Source organism: Natator depressus, chromosome 14, assembly GCF_965152275.1.
Source record: "Natator depressus isolate rNatDep1 chromosome 14, rNatDep2.hap1, whole genome shotgun sequence".
NCBI lineage: Eukaryota > Metazoa > Chordata > Testudines > Cheloniidae > Natator > Natator depressus.
This window is the reverse complement of record NC_134247.1, coordinates 42,912,925-42,930,291: the sequence shown is the minus strand read 5'-3', so window position 1 is coordinate 42,930,291 and position 17,367 is coordinate 42,912,925. Positions and strand designations below refer to the sequence as shown.

General features: G+C 57.1%; 1 pseudogene; it reads left to right on the top strand.

Moving 5' to 3' along the window:
- Positions 1-2,759: 2,759 nt before the first annotated feature.
- LOC141998591 (acetylcholinesterase-like) lies at positions 2,760-14,555 on the top strand (annotated as a pseudogene).
- Positions 14,556-17,367: the final 2,812 nt, after the last annotated feature.

Genomic DNA, 17,367 nt, shown 5'->3' with positions numbered 1-17,367 from the left:
TATTCTGCCTTCCCTGATCAGATCCATTGGTCCATGTAGCTCAATATCCCAGCCTGGTCCTTCCTGCCCTGGCTCAGAGCAATGGTGTCTGCTCGGGCCTGTTCATTTTGGATCATTTCTGTTTATATAAAAAAGGCTAGTTCCTTTTAGTCTTCAAACCTTGGTTTGCTGCAGAAGCATCCTCCTCCCTATTTTCCTGTGGAACTCCCTGCCACAATATTCTCGCCCATACTGCTCATGCACCACGAAGCAGAGAGCCGCTCCCAAGCTCAAGCAAGTGCTGGCTTTGCTGAAATATCTGCTCCAGAGGTGGAAGCGAGGACCAATTGCTGGGGCTCTGTTTGGGCAGCATTGTAACCCTTTTCCCCTCCTCGGGCAAACTGGTCACCTGGGACTGACACCCCCCCCCGCCCCTTGTTCGAAATGCTCCGTTGGGAGTGCCCGAGCTTTGGGCACATGGCTGCCCTGGCAGCAGCCCAAAGCAGGGACACCAGAACGGGGGGCAGTGACCCCTCCACTTTTTACTGGCCCTAAGTGTGAGTGATGGGGGGGGTGCCTCAGGGAGAAGGGGCAGAGTCAGGGCGGGGCCTCAGAGGGGAAGGGATGGTACGAGGGGGTGGGGCCATGGTTCGGGTGCCCATGGCCCCCCTTCTTTTAGGGATCTCCCATCACCCCGGCCCAAAGGCTGCATCCAAAGCGCTCATAAATTTGCATCAGTTTTTTTTTTTTAATCAGCAAATCAATGCCGATGCCCGCGATTTGCAGAGGAGCTTGGGTCGTCCCCGCCAGCCGAAGAGGAATCGCTCCTTCGTCTGTTAGCTTTGTCCTCACCATTAACCTATGGAGAGAAGGCAGCCTTCAATGCCTCCCACGAATTACCTCTGGTCCTTGAGTTGCATGTCATTAGAACAGGCCTTGTAGTGATCGATCCAAGGAGCTCAGTCTGTGTAGCTTAACAAAGAGATGGTTATGGGGGAGCTTGATCACAGTCTCTAAGTCTCTACATGGGGAACATCTATTTTAATAATGGGCTTGTCAGTGCAGCAGAGAAAGGCCTAACACGAGCCAATGGCTGGGAGTTGAAATTTTTAAATCAAGCCTGGGTGTTTTTCTAAAAGCTGTGCTCTAGGAATTATTTTGGGGAGTTTCTTTGGCCTGTGCTGTACAGGAAGTTGGATGAGATGGTCAGTGATCCTTTCTGGTCTTGAATCTAGGAATGCGTGGGTTGGGGGAGTGGAGGGGCAGCCAAATGTTTTGAACTATGTTTCTTCTCATAACGGTTCTGAGATACAGCCACTTCTGGGGTGGGGCAGCTGGGGAAACAGTTATCATAGAATATCAGGGTTGGAAGGGACCTCAGGAGGTCATCTAGTTCAACCCCCTGCTCAAAGCAGGACCAATCCCCAACAGTTGCAGGATGATGTTGCATGGGCATCATTCATCCAGCCCTGAGATGCAAGTTGGGAGCTGGGTAACAGCCACGCAGTGACGCTGCCCAGAGATACTGCTCATCCAGCGCGGAGATGCAGCCACTTCTGGGGTGGGGCAGCTGGAGGACAGTTGCATAGCAACACTGCGCAGGGATCACTCATCCAGCATGCAGATGCAGCCACTTTTGGGGTGGAAGGCAGCAGCTATTTACCTACCACTAAATGCTGACAATTTAGGACAAGAAGGGATGGGGGAATCCTCCTAAATCCAATGAAAACCACATGATGAATTCCAGGGACGGCGATACATAATTGCCTCAGCTGGGATCGAGCCAATACAGTGCAGTCAATCCAGCCTTGCAAAAAAAGGAACCAGCCACATATTATCTGAAATTAAGCAAAGTAAAAATGCCCCCAACTGAGCCCCCACCCCACTCCCTGCAGCAAAGCCCCCGCCTAGCGCTGCACTGGGGCATTGGGGTCAGTCCTGACTGCCAGGGCAGAGCGCCCCCTGCTGGAGGGAGGGGGAATGACCAGCAGAGGGTCAGGGCTGTGCTGAGTCCCGCCTAGGGGCGGGAGAGCTGGGGGAACCCGAGGGAGCAGGTGCAGGAGGAAGGGGTGTCACCCATCCCCCCCCCCCCCCGCCCCATGGTGTGCCGCAGAGCCAGGAAAGCTGGGAAACTACATTTCCCAGAGGCCTTTGCTGCTGCTGCAGCTACGTCAGCTGGGGGCTGGGCTGGGCAGGAAGAGGCTGCAGCGGCTGGTGTCTCCATGTGACTGAGGTCCGGGGGAAACGGGGGAGGGGGCTGGGGGGGAAATAAAAGGGGCTGGCAGGGTACAGCCAGGAAGGGGATCTAGGGGGTAAATAAGGGGGGCTGGAGGAAGGAGGCTGAGGGGAGGGGAGGGGGATCTGCGAGAGGGGGCTGGTAGAAGTTCAGGGGGGATCTGGGGAGGGGGCTGGCAGGGGAAGCGATAGGGGCTGCCAGGGGAGGAGGGGGGAGCTGGGGAGGGGGTTGCCAGGGGAGGGGAGAATAGGTCTGGAGGAGGGGACTGGCAGGGAAGGGGGGGCTGCCAGGGGAGGGGAGAATAGATCCAGAGGAGGGGACTGACAGAAGACGGGGATCTGGGGAACGGGTGGCAGGGGAAGAGATAGGAGTCTGGCGGAGGGGGCGGGGAGGGGAGGGGTATATAAGGGCTGGAGATGAAGGAGGATTTTGGAGGGGATGGGGGTTTAACGAGGAGGTGGGGGATGTTCTGTTGGTGTGATCTGGGGGGAGCAGGTCTAGCTCTATAAGGGTTGGGGGAGGAAGAGGGCAGCAGACCCCTCCCCCCCACAATACCAGAATGGGGCCCTGCTGCCCCTCCTGGAAGAATAATAAAGCCCAGAAGCCCCCTGTTTTGGGGGGACAGATCCCAGTTCCGTGTGTGGGGAGTCACTAGACATGGGGTGGATTGTGAAAGCGCCCCCATCTGGGGTAATTGCTGGAGGCAGCATGTAGCCGGCTGGGGCATGGGCAGCTAACAGCCCCTTAGGGGACTGGCTGCCCCCCCTCAAGTATTTTCCCCCATTCCAGACCCGCCCCCCACCACGATGTCAGCCCAGGTGAAGGACAAAGAGGCTTTCCAGAGGCTCAGCTTCCTCTACCAGGTGAGGTTGGCGCCCCCTAGTGCTGGGATCCCAGTGGGGACGGGGGTTACACCCCTAAGAGAGACCCTGGGAGCAATTCCCCCTAGCCCCAGGGCCGTGGGGGGGAGATTTCTGGGGCTCCCTCCAGGTTTCCTGAGTAGAGCATGGGGCAAAGAGGATTGGAGTATCTGCATGTGGGGTGGGGGTTGGGGGGGATTGGAGGAAGATGGGATTGGGGCGACTGGGAGGGAGGGGGGATTGGTAGGGCAAAGGGGTCACGTGGAGCCGGGGAAGATGCGGGGGGGAGTGATATGGGACTGGGCGAGAGGAGGTTGGATGGAGATGAGGCTGGGGGAGAGGGGAATGCGTGGGAGGGGGGACTGGTGGGGGGAGATGGGGTTGGGGGATCAGTGGGACTGGGGGAGGAGGATTGGTGGAGCCGGGGGAGGGGAGATTGGTAGGATGACATGGGCGAGGGGGTAATGGTGGGGTGACGTGGGGCTGGGGGGAGATCAATGGGGAGGGGAGAGTGACGGGGGGCTGGGGAAGGAGGGTTTGGGGGAGACATGGAGCAGGGGGAGATGTGGGGCTGTTTCCCTCACTCTGCATCTCTTTTTTTTTTTTTCCCCCCTGCCCACTCCTCAGGCGGCTCACTGTGTCCTCGCCCAGAACCCCGAGAACCAGGCGCTGGCACGATTCTACAGCCATGCCCAGCGCAGCATCAGCCGCAGGCTCGTCCTGAGACAGTGAGTGTCGGGATACGGGGCCTTTCCCCTCTAGGGCGCGCCAGCTCCCATCGGGCCCCAGGGGGCGGGCACTGGGCCATGGGGCCTTTCCCCTCTAGGGGCCCATCTCCCCAGGCCCAGCCCCTGTTTGTGTTTTCCCCCTCAGGGACCCATCGGTGAAGAGAACCATCTGCAAATCCTGCTCCTCCCTCCTGGTCCCTGGCGTCAGCTCCACCGTGCGCCAGAGAAGTGAGTGCCGCCCCCTAGTGGGGAGGGATCATTACTGCTCTGGGTGGCTGGGAGCCTGGACTCCTGGGTTCTATCCCCAACTCTGGGAGGGGAGTGGGGCATAGTGGTTAGAGCGGGAGCGGGGGCTGGGAGTCGGGACCCTGAGAGGGCCGTGGGGTCAGGTGGCAAAGCCTCTCCGCATGCATGCCTGTCTGTTCCTGGTCCCTGACTCCCTGCCCTTCTCTTCCCCCCTCCCCGCCCCCCCCCAACCAGGGCACCGCGGCCGGCGTTGGTCAGTCGTACGGTGTCTCTGCTGCGGCCAGACCAAGCGCTTCCCAAGCAACCCAGGGTACAAGCTGTGGGCAGAGCAGCCTGAGGCCCTGCTGGAGAACCAGCCCCTAGCCGGTGAGAGGGGACAGCATCCAAAGGGTTAACGGGGGCGGTGTGGGGCTGGAGCCCCTGAGGGGAGGAGTGGGGCATCTGGAGGCAAGTCTCAGCAGGGAGGATTGGGTGGGGGGGTTGCTGGGCTCTGGATTGTTTTGTCACTGTGTGGGGAGGGGCTGGATTGATCTGGGGGGGATCGGGAGGGATTAGTCACAGAGGGGTATGGATTGGGGTGGGGGAAGAGCCGGGGTTGGTCTGGGGGGTGAAGCTCGCATCAGTTGGGGGGATTGGAGGGAGGAGACGCTGGGGGGATTGGTCAGAGCTGGGATTGGTGTGGGGGAAGGGGCTGGGATTGGACCGGGCGGGGGGACTTTGGGGAGGGGATCTGGGGGTGGGGGAGGAGCTGGAGTTGGCCTGTGGGGCAGGATAGCCATGGAGAGGGGATATCAGGTTCAAGAGGGGGAGGGGAGAATTTGGGGACAGGGGAGCAGTGAGAATTTCCTGCATCTCCATCTCGTGTCTTCCCCTCCAGACCAGAAACCTGCAGCCCCCCAGGACTCCCCAAAGGAGCCCTCAGCACAGAAGGCCAAAACCCCCAGTGTGGCCTCCGGTCTCGAGAGCCACCCCACTCCGCAGAGGACCGCAGAGGCCAGGACCCGGGTGGGGAAAGGGGGCCCAAGCAGGAGGTAACCCCCGGGGATGGCCGTGAGCAGGGGCCAGTGGCTTAGGGCCTGATCCCAGCCGGGGGCTGGTAAGGACAGGCCTGGAGCAGGTTTTAGGAGACTCCGTTCGTGAGAGAGGTGCCAAGACTGATTTGAAAAGGGGGAGGAAGAGAAACGACCCCCTCGAAACTATCCACTCCTGGGGCACTGGCTGGCTCAGGGGGTGGGGAATGGGGTACGGGATCTTTCCCCTCTGTGGGGCACCAGCTCCCATCTGGCCCCAGGGCGAGGGACTGGCTAGCTCAGGGGGTGGGGAATGAGACATGGGGCCTTTTCCCATCTAGGGGGCGTCGGTTCTGATTCAGTGGGTTTTTTGGGGGGACCTTGTCTATTTATAAACAAAAACAAATTGCATCTCTGTGTGTATTTTTAGAAGCGCGTTTCCTGCCGCAGGATCTTTTATGGGCTTAAAACAAGCTGGTGGGAGGGGGGACTGTAACGGATGGAAGCCCTTTAGGATTACGTGTTGGGGAAGGGGGGAATACAGTGGAGGGGACTCCTGGGGGGTGGTTCAAGGACGGAGGGACTATATGGTCCTGGCTAGACTTGATGGGGGGCTGATGGAAGAAACCCTTTACTGTTACCAGTGGGAATACTAGGGACTGGGATGTCCCATGGGAAGCGTTTGCTCCCCTGGCTGGTCGGCTGCAGCGCTTCTTGCTTGGCCCTTGCTTCGCTTCCCGGTTTGGGCCATCAGCTGGTTGGGGTGTTACCCGCACAAAATTCTCTGTTACACACTCTAGGGCACCCACCTTTACCCAATTTCTAGGGCTCAAGGTGTAAGCCTCTTAATTTAGGCACCCACACCCACTGTTCCCTCTAAGCTGGGCGCGTGTGTGCACGCACACAGATCCTAAACCCCACGCACACGGTGAAACACCGCACGCACAAAAATTTGCACAGAAGCACAACAATTTGCACAGAAGAAACTTTTTGTGCACACGGCCTGTCAAAAATTAGAGGGAACATTGCCCCCACCCTTTCCCAGTTCCTAGGGCTCCAGGTGAAAAGCATCGAACTTTACCCTTCCGTGGGCTCCAGGCTCTACTCCTCCATGGGCTCTGGGCTAACGCCCTTTTCCCGCGGACTCAAAGCAAACACCCTTTCCCTGTGGACTCCGGGCTTAATTTTTTGCAGGTTTACGGGGTCTTTTACCAGTGAAAGAGCCCTGCACAGTAATATCCTACGTAACCTCTATTTATTAACAATCACCAAAAACCAGACTGCACCTACTACACCTGCAGTGCTCACCACTCCCAATAAGACAGATGAACTTTTCTTGATGGCCAGTCAGGATCAGGTCCGTCTGGGGGACCCTAGTTTCTGCACGGTGTCATTGGCAGGGTGTTGAGGTCTGGCAGCTCTGATCTTGGGGCTGTGTCCTGGAGTTGGTTCCCCAAGAACTTTCTGTTGGACCCAGTTTATAGAGTGAAACTCGAGCCCTGCTTAGCTCGACCTTAACCAATCAATATACTAAAATGTTACTAACCAATCCTGACAAAATTCTCTAACCAATCCTACCCCACCACCTTCATTAATTTACACCTAGCAAAACTAATTACACAACAGACAGAAATAACCAGAGAACCAGGCAGAGCTCATCCAGACAAACAATAGGGAAGTGGGGACCATAATGACAAAACAGTAAAGAAAGGAGGATTTCCTAACCACAACTATTGATAAGTGATTTCTTGCCAGACAGAATGCTATCAAACTAAGTTTTCTTTAACCATCTTAAGATCTGTTTCTTTATCTGGTGATAGTGGGGGCCATTAGGACGGGGTGTCCTTCTTAACAGCTGGATATTACATTGTTTTAATGTAATTTAGATGGAATGTGAAGATGTGACTTCCTGCTTCTCCGCTGCTCTTTTAGTCTGGCTGCAGACGAAAGCTTTAGGCCTTGCAATATGGCTGCAGCCAAAGGCCTTATCCTTCCAGGGGCTTTTCTCCTTAGACAGGGCTGGGGTCCTCTCATGTGGCGGTGCTCCTGCCGTGCAGGTGGAAAGCAGAAAGAATGAGAGACAGGATGGAGGGTGGGGGCAGGGGGCAGAAAGCAACAGGACAAGGGAAGGAAAAACCATACAGAATCCTACGTGGCTTTGTAGTGCTGGATGCCTTAGGAACCCTAACACGCAGAGGTGAACACCAGGAGCAAGGCGGCCGGGCTCCCTCTGGGGATGAACATCCCTTAATCTGGTTTGCTGCCGGGGTCCTGGAAGCTGAGATAAGGGGCGACGTCCAGGTGGGGGAGATATATGAGCTGGGGGACGAGAATGATTCTTTTGGTTTTTTCAGTGTCTCTTTTTAAGCAGCCCCCCCAAAAGGAGTACAAGTGGGGGAGAGTTTCTCCTCATTATTTTGGCCACCAATTAAATCCATTTCCGGAAGGCCACATTCGGCATTGGTAACTTTGTTCCCACATTTACTTGTTTGTTAAGTATGACCTCACCACCCTCAGTGGTTTGCATGAGCAGGGCCCCTGCTGTCTGGACTGATTCAATTTTTGTCTGGTTTTTCTTGCACCTGTTCCTAACGTGGTGTGTTTATTGAAAAACAGCTAGACTTCTATTTCATGGTTAATTCTCTGCCAAGCAAACCGTCCTAGGTTAGTGTGACCTCTGATAAACTTTCCCACACTTCTCACAATTAAACTTACAAATGGGGGACATTTTTTAGGTCCAGTGATCACAACAGACCCCAAAGATACTTAAACTTAATTCAAGAAGGTCTCCCAAGGATATGCAGCATGTTGTCCCAAACTCTGCCCTCCTCCTGGAGTGAGGAAGAGAACCCAGGAGTCCTGGCCCTCAGTACCCCCTGCTCTAACCTACTAGCCCCCACTCCCCTCCCAGAGCTGGGGATAGAACCCAGGAGTCCTAGCCCTCAGCACCCCCATTCTAACCCACTAGTCCCCACCTAATTCAGGGTGGTTCAGAGCAGTGTGCTGGCCCTCTTGGTCTGGCCCCCTTGATCCTGCCCTGTGCCCCCCTGGGGATGACACGTCTCATTTCCATGCAAGCGGCAGATCCATGGCAGGCTGCCTGGTCTGTTTGGCACCCATCCTCTGTCCTGCCCGCAAAGGAATTTGCTAACCCCTGTCAGTACAGCAGGCAGTGGGGTGGGGGAACCCTGCAGCTGGAACCCTGACCCCTCGCGTATAAAATGTCCTGTCCCTTCCCCCCAAAGGGGCTTCCCTTCTGGCTCCACCAAAATCCTGCTGTGGGTTGAACTGGCCATGGGATTTCCCCTTCACCTCCTGTTACCCCTCTGTCCCACCCCAGAGCCAGCTGCATCTCAGGAGCGGCAAGCAAGCCCAAGGCAGCGGTGCCGTGCGGCTGGTCCCCAGCTGCCCCACCCCTGAGGTGGCTGCATTTCACAGTGAGCCTGTGACCCTGCTACTGTACCCCAGAGGTGCTGAACTGGGTCTCTGAGCCCGTGGACCCTGCCCCAGGATCCCTCCAGCCACCTTGAACCTGGGCCCTATGCGTGCACAGCCCAGTGAGCTTGCTGCTGCCAGGGTGAATAAACTCGGGTGGCTGCTCCCTGGCTGGTGCTCTCAGCGCCGGAGACGAGAACCGCTTGGCTCCCGCATCGGCAGATTCCCCCCTCCTCGCGCTGAGTTGGGAGCCACAGAGCCATGCCTGCAGCAGCAAGCCGGGCAGGTGAGTCTGCGTAGCCAGGGGTGAGGAGTGTTCCTCGGGCTCTGCGATGGGCACAGAGTGGTCAAGGGGTGACTGGTGTCAGGGGAGCTAGAATTGGGAGCTCGACAGGTAGCTTCCCAGCTAATACCCCTTCCACAGACCCCACCCTGAGAGCTGGGGATGGAACCCAGGAGTCCTGACACCCAGCCCCACTTGGCTCTTACCTCCCAGACTCCACTCCCCTCCCTGAGCTGGGAGAGAACCCAGGAGTCCTGACTCCCAGCCACTGTACCCCCTGCTCTAACTCCTAGACCCTACTGTCCTCACCATGCTAGGGAGAGAACCCAGGAGTCCTGACTCCCAGCCCTGTCTGTTCTAACCCATTAGACCCCACTTCCCTCCCCGAGCTGGGGCTAGAACCCAGGAGTCCTATCAATCAGGGTTCTCTCCCCAGCTCTGGGAGGGGAATGGGGTCTAGTGGGTTAGAACAGAGGGAGCTGGGAGCCTGGACTCCTGGATTCTCTCTTCAGCTCCGGGAGGGGGCATGTGGATTTTTGTCCTAGCCTTTTGGCATTTTCCCCTGGCATAAAGGGGCCTCTAGTTGCCTGCAGAGGGAAATGGGGCAGAAGGCAAAGTGATACAGATCTGGGAGCTCAGCAGAGAGCTGGAGCCCGGGGCAGGCTGGTGTTGAGGGGGTGGCTGGCCGGAGACGGTGTTTACCAAAGGGGAGCCAGGCTTCCTGCTCGCATGAGGGTTTAAATAGTTAGGGCTGCAGCACAGAAACTCCCCCAGCAGGGGCGAGGCCCCATATCCCATTCCCCACTCCCTGAGCCAGCCATTCCCCCCTGACCTGGGGTTGGATTGGAACCAGCGCCCCCTAGAGGGGATAGGTCCCAGATCCCATTCCTTGTAACTCCCTCTGGGGGGGTTTCCCTTCTAGCTGCCGCGATGCTGGGACTCCTCCCCGCGTTCCCCTGCCTGCTCCTCCTCTCCCTGCCAGGCCCCAATGACGACGGCACCGTGGTGCTCACCACCAGCGGCCCCATCCGGGGCAAGCGTCTCCCGGCCGGCTCCGGCACAGTGACGGCCTTCCTGGGCATCCCCTATGCTGAGCCCCACCATGGGGGCCTTGCGCTTCCGGACACCGTTTCCCCACCAGCCCTGGAGCCACATCCTGGAGGCCACCGGCTTCGGCAACACCTGCCTCCAGCCTCTGCTTACTGGTTACCCTGATGCCTATACGTGGACGCCCAAAATGCTGCAGTCTGAGGACTGCCTCTTCCTCAACATCTGGGTGCCCAATCCCTGGCCCCCTGTGCCGACCCCCATCCTTGTCTGGATCCACAGCGGGGGGTTCTTCATAGGTGCAGCCTCCGTGGAGCTCTAAGACTGCTGCTTCTTCGCCGCCACCGAGAACGTGATTGTGGCCTCCATGAACTACCCGGCTGGGGCACTGGGCTTCCTGTCCCTGCCCCCAGCTGCCCCGGGGAATGCCGGCCTGTGGGACCAGTGCCTGGTGCTGCACTGGCTGTGGGACAATGGGGCCACCTTCGGTGGGAACCCGGCCTGTTCGATACTCTTCGGCCAGAGTGCTGGGGCCTCCTCGGTCAGCTTCCATCTCCTCTCACCAGGGAGCCGGCCCCTCTTTGCCCATGCCGGGCTGCAGAGTGGTGCCCCTGCCTCTCCCTGGGCCTGGATTAGCCCAGAAGTGGCCAAGAAGACAGGCCAGGCACTGGGCCATGAACCAGGCTGCACCGGTTTCAATGACACCGCCCTGGTGGGCTGCCTGCAGGGGAAGGAGCTGGGAGACTTTGGGAAATGCATTATGTCCATGCCTGGGTCTGTGCCGACCGTCGACAGGGATTTCCTTCCCGATGAGTCACCGAGACTCCTGGAGGCCGGGCACAGCCAGCCTATACCCCTCCTGACCGGCGTCACGGCTAACGAAGGCTCCTACATAATCATTGGTGCCCGTAACTTCACCAGGGTGAACGCCAGCCACATGAGCTGGGAGGAGCTGCTGGAGGTGCTGAGAGTGACAATGCTGGGGCTGCCATGGGAGGCCGTCCAGGCGGTGGCACAGTGGTACAGCCAGGAGAGGCAGGTCCCGGCGTGGTACCACCGCACCATGGCTCACGTTGTCAGTGACTATCATGTGGTGTGCCCCATAGCCAAGCTGGCTGGGCAGATGGTGGAGGCCGGCAGTCCCGTGTACGTCTACAGCTTCACCTGCCACCCCAGAGGCTTGTCTTCCCCCAAATGGATGGGGGTGCCGCATGGCTCTGAGGTGCCCTACCTGTTCGGGATGCTGGCGTCCATGGAGGGAGCGAACCACACGCACATGGAGGCCGAGGTGGCGCTGAGCCGCAGGATGATGCGCTACTGGGCAGAGCGGCAAAGAGTCCTGTGGCACCTTATAGACTAGCAGACGTAATGGAGCATGAGCTTTCGTGGGTGAATACCCATTTCGTTGGATGCATACTGGGCAGAGTTTGCCAGGAGCGGGTAAGGGAACCCCTAAGAAGTTGCAACCCTGAGTGCCAGCCAGTTTGGATCTACTTGCACTTTCAGGTTCTCTCATAGATATTAAGGTCAGAAGGGACCATTATGAACATCTAGTCTGACCTGCACAACGCAGGCCACAGAATCTCACCCACCCACTCCTGCGATAAACCTCTCACCTATGTCTGAGCTATTGAAGTCCTCAGATCATGGTTTAAAGACTTGAAGGAGTAGAGGATCCGCCAGCAAACCCATGTTCAAATTTGGTGTCCCCAGGGCAGGTGGAATCCAGTCCTACCAGCAACAGAGTCAGTTATTACGAGATCATGACACCCCTGTTTAGGCTATTGCTTTTTCCCCAACCCCCTACAGCTAGCACTCTAAATAAAACAACAGAGCTCCCCTCTGAAATCAGACAGTGCCTTGGTCCTAACTAGTCAACCTGGGCCCATTGACTCCCAGGTTAGGGTGAGCCATGCTCCCCAATCTCTAACATCCACTGGTTCTCAGCCTTGCCACCCTGTTCATGTCCCTGCGCTCACATAGCCAGTGCAAGACAGATTGTGAGCATGGAAGCTGGGGAAATCCCTAGTTGTGCAGCTGGGGGGTACTGCATGATGCTTGGGATGTCTATGCAAATTACACCCGCCAGCTGGTCCTGAGCCCCTCCCACTTCCCCATCGGCACCAGAGAACTGTATTTCAGATCAGCCTGGCAGCTGGCATGAGAGTGGCCACCATTTCCCCACTTCACCACCAGAGGCAGCCTGCGACTTCAGCCCCGTGAAGAAACACGTGGAGGGGTGGCCATTTGGGAAGAGGGCAAAACTGGATTGTTTGGCTCTTGATCCTTCCTAGTTCGTGGGAAGCCTCAGTGAGACCTGGCTGGAGACTGTGGGTAGCTGGGTATGTCCCTGTCCCTCTCTGCTGCCGCCTGCTGGAGTGAAGGACCCCTGGTCAGGGCATCCTCCTGTCTGCCTCCTTGTGGCTGGAATTCATTCCCTTTCCCCCCATGCTGACCAACTGATGCATTTTCCCCCAGGAACCCCAGAGGGACAGGAGGCAGCGGGGAGCAGCGGCCTCTTTACAATGCCATGGAGAAGAATTTTTTCTATATCGGAACGGAGCCACCCCAGGTTGAGGGGATGTCGCTCGCCCGGCTCTGTGGCTTCTTGACACCACTGGTCCCAGATTATCAGCGGCTCAAGGGTGCATGTCACAATTTGGGGCACAATCCGGAACAGTGAGGGGCTGTGTCACCCCTGTAACCCTGAGCGCCTGAGCCAGCCAGTCTCCCCAGCCTGGGGATGGATTGGAGCTGGTGCCCCCCAGAGGGAAAAGGATCCCACAATATGCTCCCATGAGCCAGTTCCCGCTTTCCATAGATATGGGGGATATTCTGGCCTCCAGGCAAAACATGGGGGGAGCCCTCCCATCCCAGGGCCTCTAGAATTCACTTGCCATGGGCTGCCGCCTGACTCTAGGCCTGGCTTTTTAGTGATGGGACAGTAACCCCCCATGCCTCTCTCTTAGCCCAGCCCAAAGGACCCTCTGAACCAGCAGGGCAGAGGGAACCTCCGGAGGACTGAGCACCATGGAGAAACACAGGATCTGCAGCAGGAAAAGCCCAGACCCCCTCCTCCATCTCAGCTATGGGAGTTAGGCCCAGATTCTCTTGGGCATTTAGGTGCCAAATGGAAGTTCCCTGCCTAAAGAGCTTTGAGGATCTTGGCCTAACTCTCGCAGCTGGGTGTCCGTAACATTTTTGTTGTAGCAATGCTGGGCAGCCACTAGATGGAGACAAGATCCGGCACACTCATCCCTCTTCCTAGCGTCTCTACAGTGATACCTTTATGTGCAGTATATAAACAGGCCACTAGAGGTCACTGTGGAGGGGGAGCGGTCCCCTGGTCAACAGTGGCGCTAAAGAAGGGTTGCGACTGCATTTTCAAATCCCTGCTTGTCAGTGCATCAAGGTAATAGCCAAAGTTAGCTGGCTCAAAGCCTTCCTTTGTCAGTGTAATAAATTTGACTACAACAGTGGTAACTCATTGCTGCTTTACCAGTGCATTAACGGCATTAGCTCACAACACTCAGCAAATTTTCTTTTTCGCAAGTGAAGCTCGTTACAGGTTTTATTCAAAACAAATCCAAGCATAACATAAGGGGTCAGCCCAATGGTCCAGCTAGCCCAGTATCCTGTCTCCGGACCGTGGCTGGCACCAGATGTTTCCGAAGGAATGACAGAACAGGGCAATTATTGAGTGATCCATCCCCTGTTGGCCAGTCCCACCATCTGGCAGTCAGAGGTTTAGGGGCACCCAGATCATGGGGTTGCATCCCATATGAGGTGAACTGGACACAGCAGCCATCTTAACCGTGGGCAGCCTGTGGCTTCACTGTCATTGGGAACAACAGTGGATGACAGCCATTTTGGAAAGGCGTCAAACTTTGCGAGTTAGCTCCTAATGACCCCTGTGTGCAGCTGAAGCATGTTCCTGCCCCTGCCCTGTATGAAACTCTGTGGGGTGTGTTGAATTTCTCCCCAAGAGCCCCATGAGGATAGGGAGGAGAGCATGAAGCAGTGGCCCCTGCAACAACCCCATGGAGCAGACCTTCTTCTGCATCAGCACAGGGCCACCCCAGGTGGAGGGGATGTTGCCTGCCTGGCGCTGTGGCTTCTTGGCATCGCTGCTCAGCGAGAAGCCGGGCCTTCTCAGTGAGCATCAATGAGGTGCGAGGACAGCAGCCCTAAAGGGGAAAGGCCCCATGTCCCCCCATCCCTCTGAGCCAGCCAGTCCTCTCCCTCTGGGGCTGGATCAGAGCTAGTGCCCCTTAAAGGGGAAAGGCCTCATGTCCCATTCCCCCCTTTTCAAGTGAACATGGAATCTTCTGGCCTCCTTAAGGGGCAGACACCTTTGGGGAGCTCTCCCATCCCCTGAGGTTCCCAGAACCCACATGCTGTGGGGGCAGCCCCAGACTCAAGCCCAGTTTGTGGTTGTTTGGGCCTTTTCAGTGAGACAATGACACCCGCGTTTCCTCCCCCAGCCGAGACCCACAGAACCGCTGAACCCTCAAGCGGGACGGAACATGAGGAAGAGGAGAACTGAGCCCCATGAGGAAGCCAGGACGTGTAGCATCAAATCCCAGATACCTTCTACCAGCTGAGCAAAGTAATTCCTCCAGCTGGGAGTCATTAGGCAGCTGCTGTAGTAATTCCATCTGGCCACTAGATGGAGACATGATCCTATTCACTTCGCATTGGCTACCTCTCCAGGCATGTTTCCTTGCAATATGTCATTCAGCCATTAGATGCCGCTGTGTGCAGCATATCACTCTAGCCAATGTAGTGTCCCTGGTAAACAAGGGAGACTATGCTGGAACGTGAGCTTTGTAGAGGCCTGTTTGGGTCAGCAGCTGCTTTCTTTAATAAACGCCTTCTGTTATTATTATTTATTATGTGCGTCACCAAGTGAGATGCATTACCCACTGTGCTAGGCTGTGTACAGATGCAGTGAAAGACATGCCCTGCCCCCACGAGCTTCCCATTGAAATAGACAAAGGAAGGATTATTATCCCTACTGTATGGGGGGCAGAAAACCGAGGCACAGAAAGGTGAAGTGACTTGCCCAAGGTTACACTGGGAGGCTGTGGCAGAACTGGGAACTGAGCCAGGTCTCCTGGGTCTTGTTTGGCTTCAGATCCACATTCTGGAAGATTTGCTGTACTCAGACCCAAGTTATTGGGCTTTGACTGGTGAAATATAATGGCATGTTCTGTACAGAAGATCAGACTAGGTGATCTAATGGTCCCTTTGGCCTCAAACTCTGCAATTCTCTGCTTCACTAGCACTAGGACAAGCTCGGCTGCTGTCTCAGCTGGGTCGTGACCCCGGTAATATCCGCGTCAAACCTTTGTGGCATCTGGACAGGGTCCTGATTTGGTAGGATGGGTTTGAGCAGCTGGCCCAGTGTTTTGCCCAGCAGGGAGACATGCTACAGAGGGTGAGGAGAAGGGGAAGCTTTATTGGAAGGGCTTTCGGGCGCCAGCCAGCCACAGGCTGTGAGGCAGACAAAGCAGATACAGAGCAACTCAAACACTGGCACCGCCAGAGCAAATAGAGAACCGCAGTCCCATCCCAGCTAGCAGAGAGATTTCTCCAGGGGATTGCACAGGGAACCCACAAACAAAGGGGGTTTGGACAGAGGCAGGGAACCCATGAAACACCCAGAAATAAGGAGGATTTATGGAGTGAGACAATAACCTGCACTTATATAGCATGTACACAGTGGGGCCAGTATCCTGCCATTTTACAGGGGGAGGAAACTGAGGCATGGCCACTCAGGGGTGGAGAGGGGATTAGAACCCAGGAGTCTCGGCTCCCCCTGGCTGTCACCCACTAGACCCCATTTCTTTCCCAGAGCCAGGGATAGACCCCAGGAATCCTAGCTCCCAGCCCTCCTGCATTAGACCTCACACCCCTCCCAGAGCCAGGGATAGAACCCAGGAGTCCTGGCTCCCAACCCCCAGGGCTCTCACTCCCATTAGACTCTGCTCCCTTCCTAGAGCCAAGATTAGAGCCCAGGAGTCCTGATTCTCAGCCCTAGACCAGTGATCCCTAAACTTTTTCAGTTGCATGCCCCCTGGGAGCCACGGTTGGGAGCCAGGGCTGGGAGCGGGGGCCAGAGCAGTGGCTGGGGCCAGGAACCGTGGCTGGAACCAGGTCTGCAGTCAGGGCTGGAGCCAACACTTCAGCTGGGGCCATGGTCTAGGCCAGGAGCCAGGGCTGAGGCAAGGAGCCGGGGGGCAGGGGGGAGCGCAGCTGGGACTGGAGCTGTGGCCAGGGCTGGATCTGCGGATGGGGGCAGGGCCGGAGCGGGGCTAGGTGGCGCTCCCTCCCTGCCTCCCATGGGGGCTGGCCTGGGCCCACTGTACCCCCCCCACATTCCTCCATGCACTGCATGGGGGCATGCCCCACAGTTTGGGGACCACCGCACTAGACCCCACTCCCCTCCTAGTGGCAAGGATAGAACCCAGGAGTCCTGACTCCCAGCCCCACCCCCACTCTATCTGACTATATTGTCCTCAGGCTCTACAGTTAGCTAGAACTGTACAACCCCGTAAGAGGTTTATTAATCACAGCGAATCAGGGAACACGGGCAGGTTTCACACCCGGAGCGTCTGTGGAGGAAGAGTGGACGGGGGGAAGATCAGGAGGAGGAGGAAGAGGAAGGGAAGAAGGGAGAGGAAAAGAAGGGAGGAAGGACAGATGAAGGAAGAGAAGAGGAGAGAGGGATGAATGAAGAGAAGGAGGACAGGTGGGAAGAAGGGAGAGAGGAAGATGGAAGGGAAGGAGGTGGAGGGAGGATGGGGAGAGAGGGATGGGTGAACGGTGAAGAGGATGGCTGGAGAACTGCGGAAGTGGAAGGAGGGATGGGGACTGGGACGGAGGACGGGCAGGGATGGAGGAGGGTGGCAGGCGGCAGGCCGGACTCAGCGCCCTCCCTTGCTGGGGCAGCAGGACCCAAGTCGTTGCAGAAGGAGGCATGGGAGCAGCAGGTGATGTTGATCTGGTATTCGGGGTCCAACAACTCCTTCACCAGCCCGCAGCGGCTGGGATTCATGATGCAGCCCTGGATGAGGAACTGCACCTCACCTCCTGCAGGGGGAGATAGAGAGGCAGAGCTCAGAACCACGCCGTTCGAACACACCACCCCAAAGCCCAGAGCACGGTTGGGGATCAGAAACCAGGCCACCCCGACCCAAGGCCGCTTAGTTACTCCGTCACTGGCTGAAAGCTCCCCTGGCTCATAGGATGTTGATACAGCCAGGACCCCTGGGTTCTTTCCCCAGGTCTAGGAGGGAAGTGGGGGTCAAATGGTTAGAGCAGGTGGGGAATGGGCATCAGGATTCCTGGGTTCTATCCCCAGCTTTGGGAAGGGAGTGGGGTCTGGTGGGTTAGTGCTTGGCGGGGGGTGGGAGGGAGCGGAGAGCCCACATTGCAGTTCTGAGCCTGACCACAGGGAGTCAGGCCAGAGCCAAGCAGCAACTTGGCCAGAAAGGAGTAGGGATCAGTACTGGTGGGGGCATTTGGGACAGAGAAAACC